At 43.8% G+C, this 16,034-nt stretch overlaps 1 long non-coding RNA gene across 1 annotated transcript in view; it reads left to right on the top strand.

Annotated features, from left to right (window-relative positions):
* The first annotated feature begins 8,564 nt into the window (after positions 1–8,564).
* Positions 8,565–16,034, top strand: part of LOC129145368 (uncharacterized) — a 63,673-nt gene continuing 56,203 nt past the window's right edge. Inside the window, exon 1 of the long non-coding RNA XR_008550894.1 lies at positions 8,565–8,849. This is a non-coding gene — a long non-coding RNA (uncharacterized LOC129145368). The remainder of the gene's footprint in view (positions 8,850–16,034) is intronic.

Below are 16,034 nucleotides of genomic sequence, written 5' to 3'. Positions count from 1 at the left end.
GAAGACACTTGTGATTGTTGAGTTCTTAATTTCAAGGGTAACAGTTATGTTCTGCTGATGCCTAAGATCCCAAGCACCCCCAGATTCCCCAATGCCAGGCAATGTTTCAATTCTAGGCAACTCCTGTAAATAGCTGGCATTCCTAAACCAGATTTTTTTTTGGCATCAAAGACTATGTTTATTTCACTATTGACAAGACCACTTTCTTAGACTTGTGCAGCCTAAGGTGTGAGACAGACCTACAGGGAGAAGGATTCCCTCCAATGAATGGAACCCCAACTACACCCAGGAGATCATTATGGCCTGGAATCCCTCCATGGGATGAGAGGGAGAGAAACTCATTCTTGCTGATACTGGCGTTATGATCCTTCTCTTTCCTCAATTCAATCTATTCCTTAATCTGCGACATCTGACATTCTGGACTTGGTCCGTGTCCTTTGCACGGCAGGTTGCATCCCAGGAAATGTGAAAGAGTCAGAATTCTGAGAGTTATCCATGTATATTTCTTTTTTTAAAAGATTTATATATTGGGCCTCCCCGGTGGCGCAGCGGTTGAGCGCTGGGTTGTGAAGCTGCCCGCAGACTCTGCGGCGCCGGTTCGATCCCCGGCTGCTCCCCAGCCACTGGAGGAGGGTCCCACATGGCGCGCAGACCTCTCCTGCCGCCTGCTGCTCCCCTCAGCAGTGTACTTCGGTCCTTCTGCCTGCTCTGCTCCCCGCTCTGGCTCTGGTGAATTCTCTCACCCTCCCGTGCTTCTGACTGTACCCAGTGCTTGTATAAATAAATAAATAAATAAATAAATAAATATTAAAAAAAAAAAGAAAAATAGAAGATTTAAAAAAAAAATAAAAGATTTATATATTTATACATACAAGAACTGGGTACAGGCCAGAAGTGGGGGGGGGTGAGAGGATTCACCTGAGAGAGTGGGGAACAGAACAGGCAGACTGACTGAAATACACTGCTGAGGGGAGCAGTGGGCAAGTCAGGAGAGGTCCGCTGTGTCATGTGGGTAGCTCCCTGGCCGGGGATCGAATTCCTGCTACAGTGGCTGCAGATAGCTTCACAGGTTGCATCTTAACCCCTTGCGCCTCCAGGGAGGCCCCTATTCATGTATATTTCTATAAGTGGATTCAGAGTTAATGTCCAAATGTAAGCTTCAGATCTTCTAATGTGCCTTACTAAATCGCGCTGCCTTGCCTGTTCTGCTCCTGTACATCCCTCTTCGTTCTTTTAAACTTGACATCAATCTTGTCATTATTTACTTATAATTTCACCCGTTATTGTGATCACACGCTACCCTCTATTTTCCTTATATGTGCTCAAGACCAATGCTTCATTCCACTTTGCCCTGGCCACAGTGGCCCTCCTTTTTAAACATTCTCCCACTTTGTCATTTTCTTTACACCTGTTCTTACGCTTACTTGTTAATGATTTCCACCAGCAGCGCATGCTCACTGACATTAATAAAGAAGTAAGACAAAAGAATCTAGGAAAATGAAGAACTTTTTTTCTGGGGTTAAAGACAGCCCTGACTCTGAGGAATATTCCTCTCTAGCATATTCCCAACAAAGCAGAGCTCCAAAAGGGTCAGATGTGGCCTAGAGATTTCCATGGAGCTGTACCAGTGAGAACCTTCCGTGGACATGACAAATCTCATGCAGGTCATGACTAGTATGGTGATTAGTTTTTCTTATCAACTTTGCTAAACCATGTACCTGGTTTTTGGTTCAACACCTCTCTAGATGTCACCATGAGAGTATTTTTTATAAAATGAGATTAACATTTAAATCAATAGTTGTTGAGTGAAGCAGATTATGTCTTAAAATGTAGGGCAGCCTAATCTAATCTCTTGAAGGCATTAAGAGAAAGGACTCAGGTCCCCAAGGAAGAGGAAATTCTGCCCCTATACCACCTTCTGACCGGGTATCCAGTGTGCTGGCCTGCCCTGTGGATTCCAGACTTGCCAACCTACATAATTACAGTAATAAAATCAATCTCTGTCATATATCCGTGTGTGTGTGTGTGTGTGTGTGTGTGTATTATGCATGTTTGTCTATATCCTCTATTAGTTCTGTTTTCTTTTGAGAACTCTAATGCCCCCCAATACTACTGGTGTTTAGGAAGAGACAATAACCCTTGATCAGGTTAGAACTCGTATTGGTTAAAAGCATCTTGGAAAGTTTGAAGTGACCCAGGTACCAGCTCATGATAAAGCTGGCATTTCAGATGGGAAAGCAGGCAGGGAGATGCCAGGCCATGGTACTGGGTTCTCAGTGCCACTGAGGATGTTTCAGTGTCTCTTCATAGGTGGAGAAGTTCTAGGATAGAAGACAGATTATTGTAGACTGAACATAATTTTGAATGCATACGTTTTATTTAACCAATCCCTTATTTAAATGTTTAGTTTCTTACAATTTTAACTCTTTGGAAGAATATCGTAATAGGATCCTAACTCAAGTGTGAACATTGTGAGGGCAGATTTTTAAATCAACAGAGTCTCAGTGACTGGAACAGTACCTGGGATGAAGACATAAATGGTAGACGGGTGAAAGAATAAATCAGTCAATATTCCTGGACTCAGTAAGTAAAAAGTTCCAGCTCTACTGTTTGTTCCAAAATGATACCCCCTTTAGTGGCATGTGATCATCCAGTTTCCCCACATTCTAACCAACGCTGAATTACTAAAAACAAGTGACAGCTTCTTCCAGTTACATTTTGTTGTGTTGCTTTTATGCCATGAGTTGTGTTCTGACTTCTCTTATTTGTTTGACGACTGTGTCTGCCCTGCAGAGCCTCCTCGTGGTCTCCTTCACCTCTATATGCTGGAGACCCTTATTCACCAAGGTCATCCATCCTAATGTCCTCTATATGGTAATGCTATCCTCTGGCCAGTTGCTGAGAGGGTGACATACTGCTGTTGTGTCTTGAGTTGATTCTCTGAGTCTTAGCTGAAAAGTTTTCTGGGGGGGCTTTGAAGTTTGTGTGTGTGTGTGTGTGTGTGTGTGTGTGTGCCCGCACACATGTATGAGGATGGAGTGGGCACAACATTTCCAATGACAGAGTGTTGTTTCACATGTTTGGACCCAACACTTACAGGAGACTTACTCACTGACTTCCTACTGCGCCATCTTCCTCAGCGTTTCTCTACACCAGAGGAGGAGAAAAGTGAGAAGAAATGGAGGCCAAAGAGGGGGTGACAAGTGCCAACATGAAAGAGCAGGAAAACCTTAAGTTCCCACCTTCCATGTCAGCCCTGCCAGAAAAATGGGGCCTTCCTTTAACTTTGTTCAAGGGGCCAGCTGTGGTTGGTCCCTTATTTATTTCTTCCCCCACCCCCATCTCCCAACTTCCTTTCTCAAATTCAGCTCTTCCCAGGTGTCTGAGGTCAGCACCTGGAGTGGAGTTTAATTCTGCAGATGGTAGTGAAGAGCCGTGTGTCCTCTGACATGTCTCTGATGCCTTTGCCCACCCCCAACAACGAAGTGGCCCGACAATAGAAGCAGAAATAGCGTTCTCTAGTTCCAGATCCCCCTGCTTTGGAATACCTCCCCTTTCATAGATTTAGCAGGAAGCTTTTACTTCTATGGGTTTTTTCCTTCTTTTTTTAAAGATTTATTTTATTTATACAAGAACCAGGGTACAGGCCAGATGCATGGGAGGGTGAGAGGATTCACCAGAGACAGAGTGGAGAACAGAACAGGCAGATCAATGAAATACACTGCTGAAGGGAGCAGCGGGTGAGGCAGGAGAGGTCTGCTCACCATGTGGGTTGCTCCACGGCCGGCGGGGATCGAACCAGCGCTGTAGAGGCTGTGGACAGCTTCACAGTGCTGTGCTCAACCGCCTCCGCCACCAGGGAGGCCCTAATGGGGCCTTCCAGTTCCAGAAACATAATGTCCTCCACTGTGGAAGTCTTTCCCTGGGGGCTGCATGGTTCCTGATGAGTTCCGTGTGTAGGGAGCAAAGGGAAGTAGGGAGGGGGTTGTGGTTTGAGAGACGGAGCTGGGGTTGTTGTACGGGGTGGGGGCGACTTTGGCTCATCTAGAAACTGAGTATCTAGGATTGGGGCATGGGATCAGTTCTGACTCAATTTGCATACCAGACAGAGCAGGGTATCTCAGCGATAGTTAGCTTCATGTACTCTGGAATTGGGAACAAGCTCCTTTTACAGTGGGTGGAAGCCCCCAGTGGTTTTGAATGGGGAGCCTGTGGGAGATTGGAGAGCTGAGCCTGTCTGAATTTGGAGCCGGGGAGACATCACCCAGAGAAAATACTGCTGCTGAAGAGGGATGGGGAAGAAAGGGAACATTCTAGGCCAGAGGATCATCTGAACACACACACACACACACACACACACATCTATATACACACCTACACACATGCAGAGTCAGACACACAACCACACTGTACAATACACATAAAAGCATACACTACACACACACACAGATGCATAGTCACACCTACAGCTACACAATATAGTTACATCTACACACAAAGACACACAGCTATACCCCGTACAGTCACACGTGCAGCTACACACGCAGCGACATACACATCTATAGACGTACAGTCTCACACACAGAGTCACACACACATCCACACAGGGAGCTGAGGCATTCTGTGGGGCCAGGAAGGTTCCTTTCCTCAGGAATTGGCCTATAACTAGGTCTCTGTATGCCAGAACTCACTAAGAGACAGGGATTTTTAGACCTATATTGCCAGGTACTTTACCTAAGATGGAACGGGTGCTTACTGGCCAGATTGAGTCAGGGTCTAGGCCTCCCTAATTGCAAAAGTTATCTTCTCGTGACAGTTATCTTGCCCTCACGACTTAAAATCACAGTTGAACCCTTGTAGCAGCCCTCATGACTTAAAATCACAGTTGAACCCTTGTAGCTGCCCTCTGCTCTAGATTCCATGACGAATACCTACCCTGGCAGCTCGGCTAAGCACAGGAGGATGTGCAAACACTGCCTGTGGGACTTCTGCAGGGACGAAGAGGAGGAAGAAGTGGTTTGTGTGTCCCTTTAGGCCAATTGGCTGGGGTTTCCCAAACACCCTGTTAACCTTTCAAGTTGTCCTTTTGGCAAATTCTGCTTCTATAGGAAACGCCAACAGGATCTGCACAGTGGCATGTGGCATGCACGTGTCCCCGGGACAGGAGGCAGGCTGTTCTTCCTGGTGTATAGACCAACTGAACAGTGTCCTTGTGTCAGAGGTCGCTTTAACCCACTGGTTTCTGCCTGCTTGCCTTCTCAGCCACGTCACTCATGGGTGACTGTGTGGCTGCTGAGTTTCTGTCTGCCAGCCTGGCAGTGCCCTGGCCCAAGCCCCCTGCCCTCCTGCTCCAGCCCTGTCCTCCGCTTTGTGGTATCTACAGGGATGGGCCCCGGGACAAGTCCCTGGTTAGGTCCAGCGGCTCTAGTTCTACTAGTGAATAAAGATCCCCCTGGTGAACTCAGAGCTGTCCGCCCGAGTGACCCCAGCAGAACCCACCTTCCCCATGCATGCCTGCTTCCCAGCCCTGGGCACATTTTGAGAGAATTTAGAGAATAGTGGCTATGAGATCTCTGACGTATCTGCCTACTTCCTTCATTCCACCCCATTGTAGGTGTCCAAACCACCCTGGTTTGCCCAGAACTTCCTCAAGGTTAGCACTAAAAGTCTTATGTGCTGGGAAAGGCCTCAGTTCTGGGCCAACCAGCACGGTCGATGTCCTCTTAATCCCCCTCTTGTTCAGCTTCTAGCTCATGATGACTTTCAGCTTCTAGATCACCTCCAGGGGCTTCAAGTGGCAGGGAATGCAGTGTTGTCGGGGGCCTACTATAGTCCCCCACTTAGAATTGCGCTCTTCCTTGGGGATACAACTTTTAAATCTCTCTTAGAATCTTCACTATTATGGGCTTTCAGCTCAAGAGGGCAAAATGGGCCCACTTGTTTGCTTTCCTCCGCGCTATGAAATAAATGGATAGAACAGAAAATAAGCAAAACTATCACAACAAAAAGAGAGGGGCTACTTTATTATAAGTCTCCTCCTCCCTTCTCTTCTTTTTTTACCCAACCCACATGAAAATGACAAAACAAAGACTTAAAAATATTTTCATCGACGTAACATTGGTTGATACGTTTCAAGTATAAGCATTATTATTTGACTTCTTTATGTATTACTTTCTGATCACCACCCAAAGTCTTGTGTCCATCCTTCTTACAATTGATTCTTTACCTAATTTACTGCCCCCCCCCCCACTTTCCTGCTGGCAACCACCATTTTGTTCCTATTATCTATCTAAGAGCTGGTCTCTGTTTTGATAAGGACTTTTAAAGGCTATTACTTATGAACCTCTTCTCTGTCTACTTCTTTCTGCTCAGATAATCTGCTGCTGCTGAGATAGCTTGATCTCCAGCTCTGATTTCATCCCTGAGATCCTGTCCTTTCCTCAAATTGGATTGGATATTTGCACTTAAATATCCTTATGGTGTATTTAAAACATTCTACACAAATCATCTCATCTTTCTCTTTCTATCACCATCTCCGAGTTTGCCAGGTATGAAAACCGGAGCCTCTTCTTTGTACAAAACGAGATAGACAGAAAGATGGACCCATCAGCTCTCAAGTCACTTGGAGGTCTACTTCTAAGCTATTCCCACCCCATCTTTGTTGCCTTCTTGACCACATTAGCTCATACCCTCGAAAAATTTCTGCAAGGACTAGAATAGTTTCTAAGTGCTGTCTCTATTTTATGTTTCACCCAGTTCACATGCTCTTATTAACTACTGCTAAGTCATCATTGTAAAGGGAACCTTTGATTAGTCCACTTCCTTGCTCAAAAAACTCCAAGGCTCTCTTACTGACCAGGGTATATAAAATGTCTCAATCTGGCATTCAAGGTCTTCTCCCAAGTCACCAACTTGTGGTTACAGGTTCACCACCCCCCTGCCCCCATATTCTCTATATACTTGTCCCTCCTACCATGATGGGGTCCTCACTGATCCTGAGAGATGCCCGCTGGGAGGGCTTTGCTCATGCTTCCCACCTCCAAATGCCTTTGCATGGTTGCCATTCCCTGCTGCTAAAATTAAAAGCATTCTTTGAAGTAAGTTTTGCACACTCCCACCCGTATGAAACTTATTCTAATCTTTCTAAAAACTGATGCACTGTGACATGGGACTACTAGTGCATTGGCAGGTGCACTATGGTAGTAACACCTGAAGGGGGAAATCCTATAGTCCCAAACTACAAGCAATGATGTAAGCAAACATTGCCACAATAAAAAAAAATTTAAAAAAAGATACATTCTAATGATACAGAGGTCTTAGTGGACTAACCTCTGCAGCATGTGGCTGAGTGATGGGAGGTGAAATGCACCTGCTGGGTCTTGAAAGCTGGGCAGCATTCCAAAAGGTGGAGAGAACAGAAAGGATCTAGGTAGTGAGATGCTTAAAAAATGTGACCAAAGGTTGTGGGGCCAAAAAGAAAAGATAACTTACCTTGAAAATAGTGATCAGACCAGGGTAGCTAGGATTTCTGAATGAAAATATTGGGAAGTAAATGTTGCAAAGGTCAATGGATTTGGAGTGTAAAAGCCCAATTCTGGCTTATGCATTCCATGACAGTTTCTTCTATGGAATACGCCAAAACTGGCACATGTATTAATGGGCAATATATTAAATAAGCATCATTAAATAGGAGTAGGCAATCTTTGAATGCCATTATTTTACTGGGGACCATTGTTTTGTGCTCTATTGCTTGCATGATGGTATATAATTATGTGTCCTTCCCTTGACCTTGGATTCTATGGTCAGGAACCCATGATTGGCTATGTTGCCCCAGACCCATATGATTGCCCAGTGACTAAAGCTTATAAACACCCTGCACCCTAGTGCATGTCCATGGTTAAGCGCAGTGAAAATCTTCTGAAAAGTAAGATTAGAGAAATAATAATCAAGGTAAAACACATTTAAACAATCACAGCCCTAAAAGTCCTCTATTAAAAAACCACAGGTCACCACCCTCCCCAGTAAGATCTTGTCTTACTACACAAAGAAAACCACTTTTAACTCTTCTGGTAATTATTTCGACAGCTCTTAATGATAAGCTTTTCCCTGCTATTGATTAATTTATCAATTTAAATTATTTTCTTATCACTTTCTGTCATGATCAATGTGTATTTCAATCTTCTGGATTCTGCTTCTCACTCTCATTCTCCCCCCAGTTATTACTCTTTTAGTTAATATGACCACATGGTTATTATGAAAATGAGTAGAGTTTGTATTTAAAAAAACAAAACAATGTTTTTCCATCTGCAGGAACTCCCATGTACCTATTGTTAATTCTTTTCCCGTAAATTTGCATGTCAGGTATCACCTCATATATTCCATGGAACCATTTCTTCCAACTTCATTTGGATCTGGCAACTCTTCCTAAAAAGTAAATGTTGTCTACGGACAATTAACTGTGAGACCATTTTCAAGATGAGGGAATGGAAGCAACGTAGCTGACAAGGGCACATGAGTCAGTGCAGGACAATGAATACCTCTCCTGAAGAGGAGTCAGAGGATGATGAGCTCCGAGCTTCATGTTCGGCTTTGAATTGCTTGAGGTCAAGGTCTCTGCTATATTCCCCTTTTATCTCCACTTTCTGACGCAGAGAGGAGCTGGAGATTCTTTGCAGAATAGTTGAATACCAGCAGGAGAGCTGACAGAACAAAGGCAGCTCTAACTCTGAAAGTCAACTCTCACTTGGTGTCGTGGAAGGCGCAGCTCTCTAGTTGACCCGGCCAGGTCCCCTCTGTAGAACTGCGCTGAGCTCTGTGCTGATTCTCTCTCCATTGGCCTGGACCTCAAGGTAAGCCATGAGCGACCAGTTACAGAAGATACAAAGGGGGAGACACAGAGTGGTCCTGCCACAGGCACCCTGCCTTTACTACCCAGGCCTTGGGGGGACAAGAAGGGTTGCCCCAGGCTATCATGCAAGTCCATTTCCTGGGATTACTCTTGACCTGATGGCCGCAGACTGTGGGCATTGGCATGTGGCATATCCAACCAGGTGAACTTCCCTGAACTCTGGGAGACCTTGAAGTGTGGTGACAGGAGAGAACAGGACACCATACCTGCTGTCACTGTGGCCACACCAGCTTTGGGCAGCAGAGGTGAATGAGATGACCGAGGGCAAGTCCAGCCATATGAGGAGAGGGTCACATAAGGAGAGGGTGGCAAGTGGGGGTCCTCATGGTGGCCCTCCACAGAGGCAGGGGTGAGACCCAGTTATCGCCCTGCTGCCTACCTTTCTTGTGTGGATCCACCTTTGCTGTTTGTGCCAAGAGGGGAGCCCCTCCCCCCAATCAACCTTCTAGGCCAGGGACGAGCAGTGGGACTGGCCGGCTCATCTCCTCAAGCACCATGTCACTGGATGTGCAGGGTAGTTCCTAAGGGCGTGATCAGGGAGAAGTAGACACTTTCTGAACACATGAATATGTGTTGGTAATGAGTCATATGGTGTGAGGTTCAAGCACATGTGTGAGTGACCCGCGTGTCAGTCAGCTGTCTGAGGCGTGTGCCCTTTCCGTGCATTGGTGTTATGTCAGTCAGAGTTGTTCTTTGCCTCAGTTCGTGAGTTCCAACACAGGGGTGCTGAGCACACACATCCCCGGAGTGGTGTGTCCTTGCTGCATTTCTATGCAAAGTCCTTGGACGTGCAAGCCCAGGATAAACATCCGGCTGCGGATCCATGCCAGGAAATCTTGGGCTAAGTCATTGATGGCTTTGTGCTGGTCCCACAGTGTTGTTTTTGGAGGAAAAGGGAGATAAGCTTTGGGACAAACAATTAACCGTGTGGCAACTAGTCATGGAGTAACCTGCATGGGATGGTGTCCCTCACTCCTGAGGACATTACCATCCTAGTATTTTTCTAATCTTATGACCTTGTGAGGGGTTGGGACAGAATGACTTAAGAAGTTGCTCCCCACAGAGCATTGAAGGAACTGACTCTAAACCAAACAGGGAGAAATGCTTGTGGGCTGGGTGGTGGAGAGGACAGACGCTGTCGGGCCAGGCCAGCTGCCTGGAGCACTGCATAAGCCACAGAGCTAATGTCGCCACTGGTATATAGAATCCAGGAAAGCCCGTGAGAATATCTGTTGTCATACATCATCCTGGCTTCTCCATTAGCTCTTTCCCTTCTCTACAATCGGGAAGGTCTGCCTTTCTGGAGGAAGGGATATAGCTGAATAAGCTGCTTCCTTATTTTGAGGCTGTTTGGGGCTGTTTGATGGCTGAGGTATGAAGGATCATCTGGGTGCTGGTAGAGAGGATGGGCGATGTGGCTGATGTGGGGATCAAAACTGGCAGGGCTTCATTAGTCCCAGATTCAGGAAGGTGGTCACTTCTGCTCTGCAATGTGCTACGACGAGTCTCTGTGTGTGCACAGTACTTCACCCGGGGAGCCTCAGCCCAGACCAGCTAATCATATCAGAATTTTGAGGTATGGTCCAGAATGTTTAACTGAATCCTAGAAGTTGTCATAATACGTAGCTGGGACTGCAAGACACCAAAATTCGGGACTAGTGGCCTCTCTCCCCACAGCCTGGCAGCATGGACACGGGATGCTCAAGCAGCCATCTCGATGGTGAAAGAGGAGCAGCAAGATAGACTGTGTGTCCTTCATCACTTGCTCACCACTCTTAGCCATGTTCAGTTAACACTCTTAGCCATGTTCAGTTCATCTGGGAACCTGGGCCTGCCGATTCTATTTTCTCTCGCAGAGACTTGAAGGGAGACAAAATGGCAGCGGGGCTGCCTGGCCTGCAAGTTCAGGATAAGTTGGGTGGTGGTGGTCTTTCTGGGCTTATGACCATGCACGTTAATCAGGTAGGAGAAACGTGGAGGAAGCTGATTAGGAGGAGAAAGAGAATGAACTTGCAGCTGGAGGAGCAGAAGGGTGAAATGGGTACACTGGGGGTCTTTTCCTAGATGCACTGTAACCAGAAGAACACCACTGAGAAGTCTGACTTAGAAGCATACACGGGAAAGGGCAAAAGTCCTGAAGTCGCTGCCATGTGCAAGCCCATCATGCATCTGTCTTCCTGTCTCGAATGCACTTCCCTTTCCGCTGCCACTCAGACACCTACTCTTTTTCTTGCAGACCAGTTGGATGTCCTGCTTGGCTCCCCCAGACCAAGCTCCAACCACTCTTTGCTCACTGTTTATTTACATCGGATTCTGTTCATCTCTTAATTTCTTTCTTTCCATGTTATCTTGTAACTTTCTGTTTGCTTGTCTCCTCTGAGAGAGTTTGAGATCTTCAAGGTAGAGGTTATATTTGATTTGTATTTTTCACCCATATGTATTATAGTTCTTGGCATGAGTAGATTCTTATGGATGTTGAATACATTCTCAACGATCAAATGGGCCTGAGTTTGTCGAACTTTCTGTTTTCTCATATGCTCAGAAACGGGTTGATAAATATAAAATCTTCCCAGAATTAGACATGAAGCTGGCAAGTAATTTCCCTCCAGTAATTTATTTAAAATATATACTAAAGACCCTTAGTAGAGAATTCTCCTTTTCTGTTTTTAACCGTCATGCTTTCCTAGAAAATTTAAAACCAAGACATAAAAATAGTAAGATTTGTTTATTAAACTGAACCTGTCTTGTTATTAAAGGACAGTGCCTTTACAAATTAGTTATCCACAGAAATAAAATGAGTTAGCACAACTGCCCCAAACCTGGGTCCTTGAAATGCACACTCTCTGTTAATATAGAGACACAGTGGTTTTTCATGAGCTTTGACTTATGTAAATACAGGCCATCTGGCGCCGCAATGGAACTATAATTCACAGACCTACGCGAGCCAATGATGTGACGCCTGTGGCCACCGGAACTCCATGGGCATTATATTAACTTTGTGTTATGTGTGGATAGTTTTGGGGCTAACACCCCTGATTTATGACTTTGGATGTATACAAAAGGCAGTAATGAGTCCTGTGCTCATTCCATCACAGGCTAGTCAGCTATCCAGTAACAAGCCCAGTTGAACCAATTCGCAGCTATTTTTGACCCTTGTTGGTCACCATTACATTTTTCTAGAGTCGAAGCATTTTTGTTATGATTTGTTAGATCTTTAGCTTTGGTTATTTATATTGCACACATGAGAGAAATTGTCTTTATTTTCCATAATTGCCTTTGACTCAGTTTCACACAAAGCACCTCAAGTTCCATCGATGTTGTTGCAAAAAAGCAAGATTTTATTTTCTTAAATAACTGAGACATATTCCACTGAGTATGTATACTTTTTCTAAATGGCACACTCAAATTTATAGTTATTTATTTATTTATTTATTTATGATTGAGGTAACATTGGTTGACACTGTTTGTGTTCTGGAAGTATAGGATCTCCCCCTTCGGGTGTTGTTACCACACCACACCCCCACTAAAATCCCTATCGCCCTCCATCATAGTCCACTGTGTTCTCTCCCCACTGTGCTCTTGCCCTTCTTCCTCTCTCTATAGCCTCCATTCTGTAGTCAACTTTCAAGGGTTAGTTTTTGTAGCTTGGCTTTATGTGACCCTTTGTTTGGTTTCTCTCTATTCCACATATGAGTGACACCATCCAGTATTTGTCTTTCTCCTTCTGACTTATTTTACTCAGCATCATCCCTTCTAGCTGCATCCATGTTGCTGCAAATGGCAAGAGTTTATCTTTTTTGACAGCAGAGTAGTGTTGTGTCCTGTATGTAGACCACATCCTCCTGATCCGCTCATCTGTGTTTGGGCATCTGGGTTGTGTCTCTAACCTGGCTACTGTAAGTAGGGCTGCAATGAACACAGGAGTGCACATTTCCCTTCCAATTAGTGTTCTTGTATTCTGCTGGTAGACACATAGGCCTGGAGTGCTGAGTTATAGGGCAGATCCATTTTTGATGATTTTGGTGTAGATAGTGATATTTCCTGTTTCATCGTGAATATGGGTAATTTATATCTTTTCTCTAGGTGTCTGCTTTGTTAGAAATTTGGTGTTTTCAAAGACACAGATCATTTTTCCACTGATATTCTCTGTTGCTTTCTTGTTTCAAGTTTTGTTGATTTCTGCTCTTGGCGTATTATTTCCATCATTCTTTTGCTTTGGGCTTGTTTTCTTTTTCTTTTTCTAGATTCTTGAGGTAGAGACATAGATTATTGATTTGACGCTTTTCCTCTTTTCTAATGTTTGCATTCAGTGCTGTAAATTTTCCTCTTAGCACTGCTTTAACATTTTCACAGCTGTTCATTTTGTTCTTCATTATTATTCTGTCTTCTAACTCATTGCTTCTTTCCTCTGTCCCCTCCATTCTATGCATGAGCTTATTCACTAAGTTTTTTATTTTGAATTTTTAAAATTATTATTTTTTTAAGATTTATTTATTTATGCATACAAGAACTGGGGTATAAGCCAAAGGTGTGGGGTGGGTGAGAGGATTCACCAGAGACAGAGTGGAGAACAGAACAGTCAGATCTACTAAAATACACTGCTGAGGGGAGAGCAGTGGGGAGACAGGAGAGGTCAGCTGCACTGTGTGGGTAGCTCCCTGACCGGCTGGGGTTCGAACGTGTGCTGCAGTGGCTGTGGACAGCTTCATAGGTTGCATCTTAACCCCTTGTGCCACCAGGGAGGCCCAAGTCTTTTTTTTTATTTTGATTGCTTCATTTTTTCTTAAAAAAACCCTTTTGCTAAATAAAAATTATTAATTTGATTAAATGACTATTATATGTATATTATAAAATTATTTTTATTGATTAAACTTTTAAAGTTTCTTACACTGTTGTTCATTTTTGTACAGTATTTGATTTCCCCCTCAGGTGTAGTCCCCATAAGTCTCCTACCACTACATCACATGTGAACCATCACCCTAGTCCCTTGTGCTTACTAAATGATTTAAACAATATTATTTATTAAAATAATAAATAGAAATGTATAGCATTTTATTTAGAAATATAATAAATTAATTTTTATTAGTAAAGTGATACATTTATAAAACATCCATTAAATTCTTTTATAGTTTTCCAGGCTGTTTTTCTTTTCTTTGGCCAGGAAGCTAGCATCAGTTCTTATTTTTCTTTGCAGAAGGAAATTAAGTCAAGTTTATTCATAGAACAGTATGCCCGTAACACTGCCCCGTTTCTCTTAGCATCTCTGGAGGGTTTTGAAAAATTATATTTAAAGATACACTTGTAGCACCATAACTACCAGTGGAAGACTCTTCTGACTGCCATCCTGTAATATTCATGCTGAAGCAGTAACACAGACTTTGCTACCCTCCAGGATAGAGGTGTGTTCAGAGAAGGCAAAGATGGAAATTATATTAGATATACAGGCTAGGCAGTGGTACCATAACAAACACCATCTTACACCAGTGAGAATGGCACATATTAAAAAAACTAGCAACAACAAATGTTGGCGAGGGTGTGGAGAAAAAGGAACTCTCCTGCACTGTTGGTGGGAGTGCAAACTGGTCCAACCACTATGGAGAGCTGTGTGGAGATTTCTGGACCTACTAAACATAGAGCTTCCATATGATCCAGCAATTCCACTCCTAGGTATTTACCCAAAGGACACAGAAACATCAATTCCAAAGAGCACCTGCACCCCTATGTTTATAGCAGCACTGTTTACAATAGCTAAGCTTTGGAAACAACCCAAATGCCCAAAAATAGAAGACTGGATCAAGAAGATGTGGTACATATACACCATGGAATATTACTCAGCATTCAAAAAAGATAAACACATGCAATTTGCAGCAACATGGATGGCGCTGGAAGGGATCATGCTCCGTGAAATAAGCCAGAAAGAAAAAGAAAAATACCGGATGGTCTCACTCATAGCAGGAATCTAGAAAACTTAAATAAGGCACCAGGAAAATGAATAACTATAAGAAAGTGAAAATCAAAATCAACAAAAAACTATGAACCAGAGAAATGCGATGGGGGGTGGGGTGCGCCGAGGGGAGGGATTGGGGTCAAAATAAGGGGGTTGCAATTGTATGGGGAATATAAAAATAAAATTTATTTTAAAAAAGGAATAATAAAATCAAGAGAAAATTAAAAAAAAATAAGCTGATGAAAAGTGAGGGTTAGTACATCTAGACCCCTTCTTATGCATCTGCGTCCAATTACATGTGGCAGAGAAGTAGAAGAGTAGGTCACGGAGTCTCTTCAATGCTTCCACCGTGATTGACTCGTGACATTTCTATTCATATGTGAGAGGTCAAAGCAAGTTATGTAACCATGACCAAATCCAAGGGGGAGGAGTGGGGAGTGAGTGTGTGTGTGGGGGGGAAGTGAGGGAGGGTGAGAAACCTATGATATCGTCCAGTATATCATGTATTTTATTGGCAACTGTACGCATATTAAAGTACATATTTTCTCTAAGTTATACAACATCCTTGTATGGTGTTTATTATCTCCAGTTTCACAGGGGAGGACACGGAGTCTCAAAGGTTGTAAAGTCAAGGTTAAAACCCTCCCAAGGCTCTTAGTCTTCAACAGTCATGCTTTTATTTCAGCATGTATAGTGGTAAGTGGCCTGTAATGCTCAATCCATCAACCTCTCTGTTAATTCTGGCTTATTTGTGCATGCGGATTGGCTGAGGGGATGAGAAAATTATCAAGAAAAATCACAATGGATGGGGTGTAGAGCACAGAAGAAGACCTCAGTTTAACAGATTTTCAGTCTGCTCCTCCTTTGTACCAGGACCAGGAAAGTTGGCCCAAAAGAAATGTAAGTTAATAGACACCGGTTGGTATGTAGTAAGTAGAAATATGGACAGGGTGCCATGGAAACATTCATTAAGTACAACTGGTGGAGGCAGATCCTGAGTAGGCTTCTTGGGGAAAAAATGATGTCCAAGCTGAGTCTTTTCGATTTGGATTTTCCTTGGTATTTTTGGGCTGATTTCATTAGTTTATCTTCCCCTTCCACCCTTTCTTCCAATTAATCTCCTGAACAGTCCTCTACTCATCGAGGACTTCAGCATTTGACCGAGGATTCTCTTTCTCA

This window comes from Talpa occidentalis, unplaced genomic scaffold, assembly GCF_014898055.3.
Source record: "Talpa occidentalis isolate TD23 unplaced genomic scaffold, MPIMG_talOcc4v2.1, whole genome shotgun sequence".
NCBI classification, from domain to species: Eukaryota; Metazoa; Chordata; class Mammalia; order Eulipotyphla; family Talpidae; genus Talpa; species Talpa occidentalis.
This window is presented reverse-complemented; position numbering and strand designations above follow the sequence as displayed.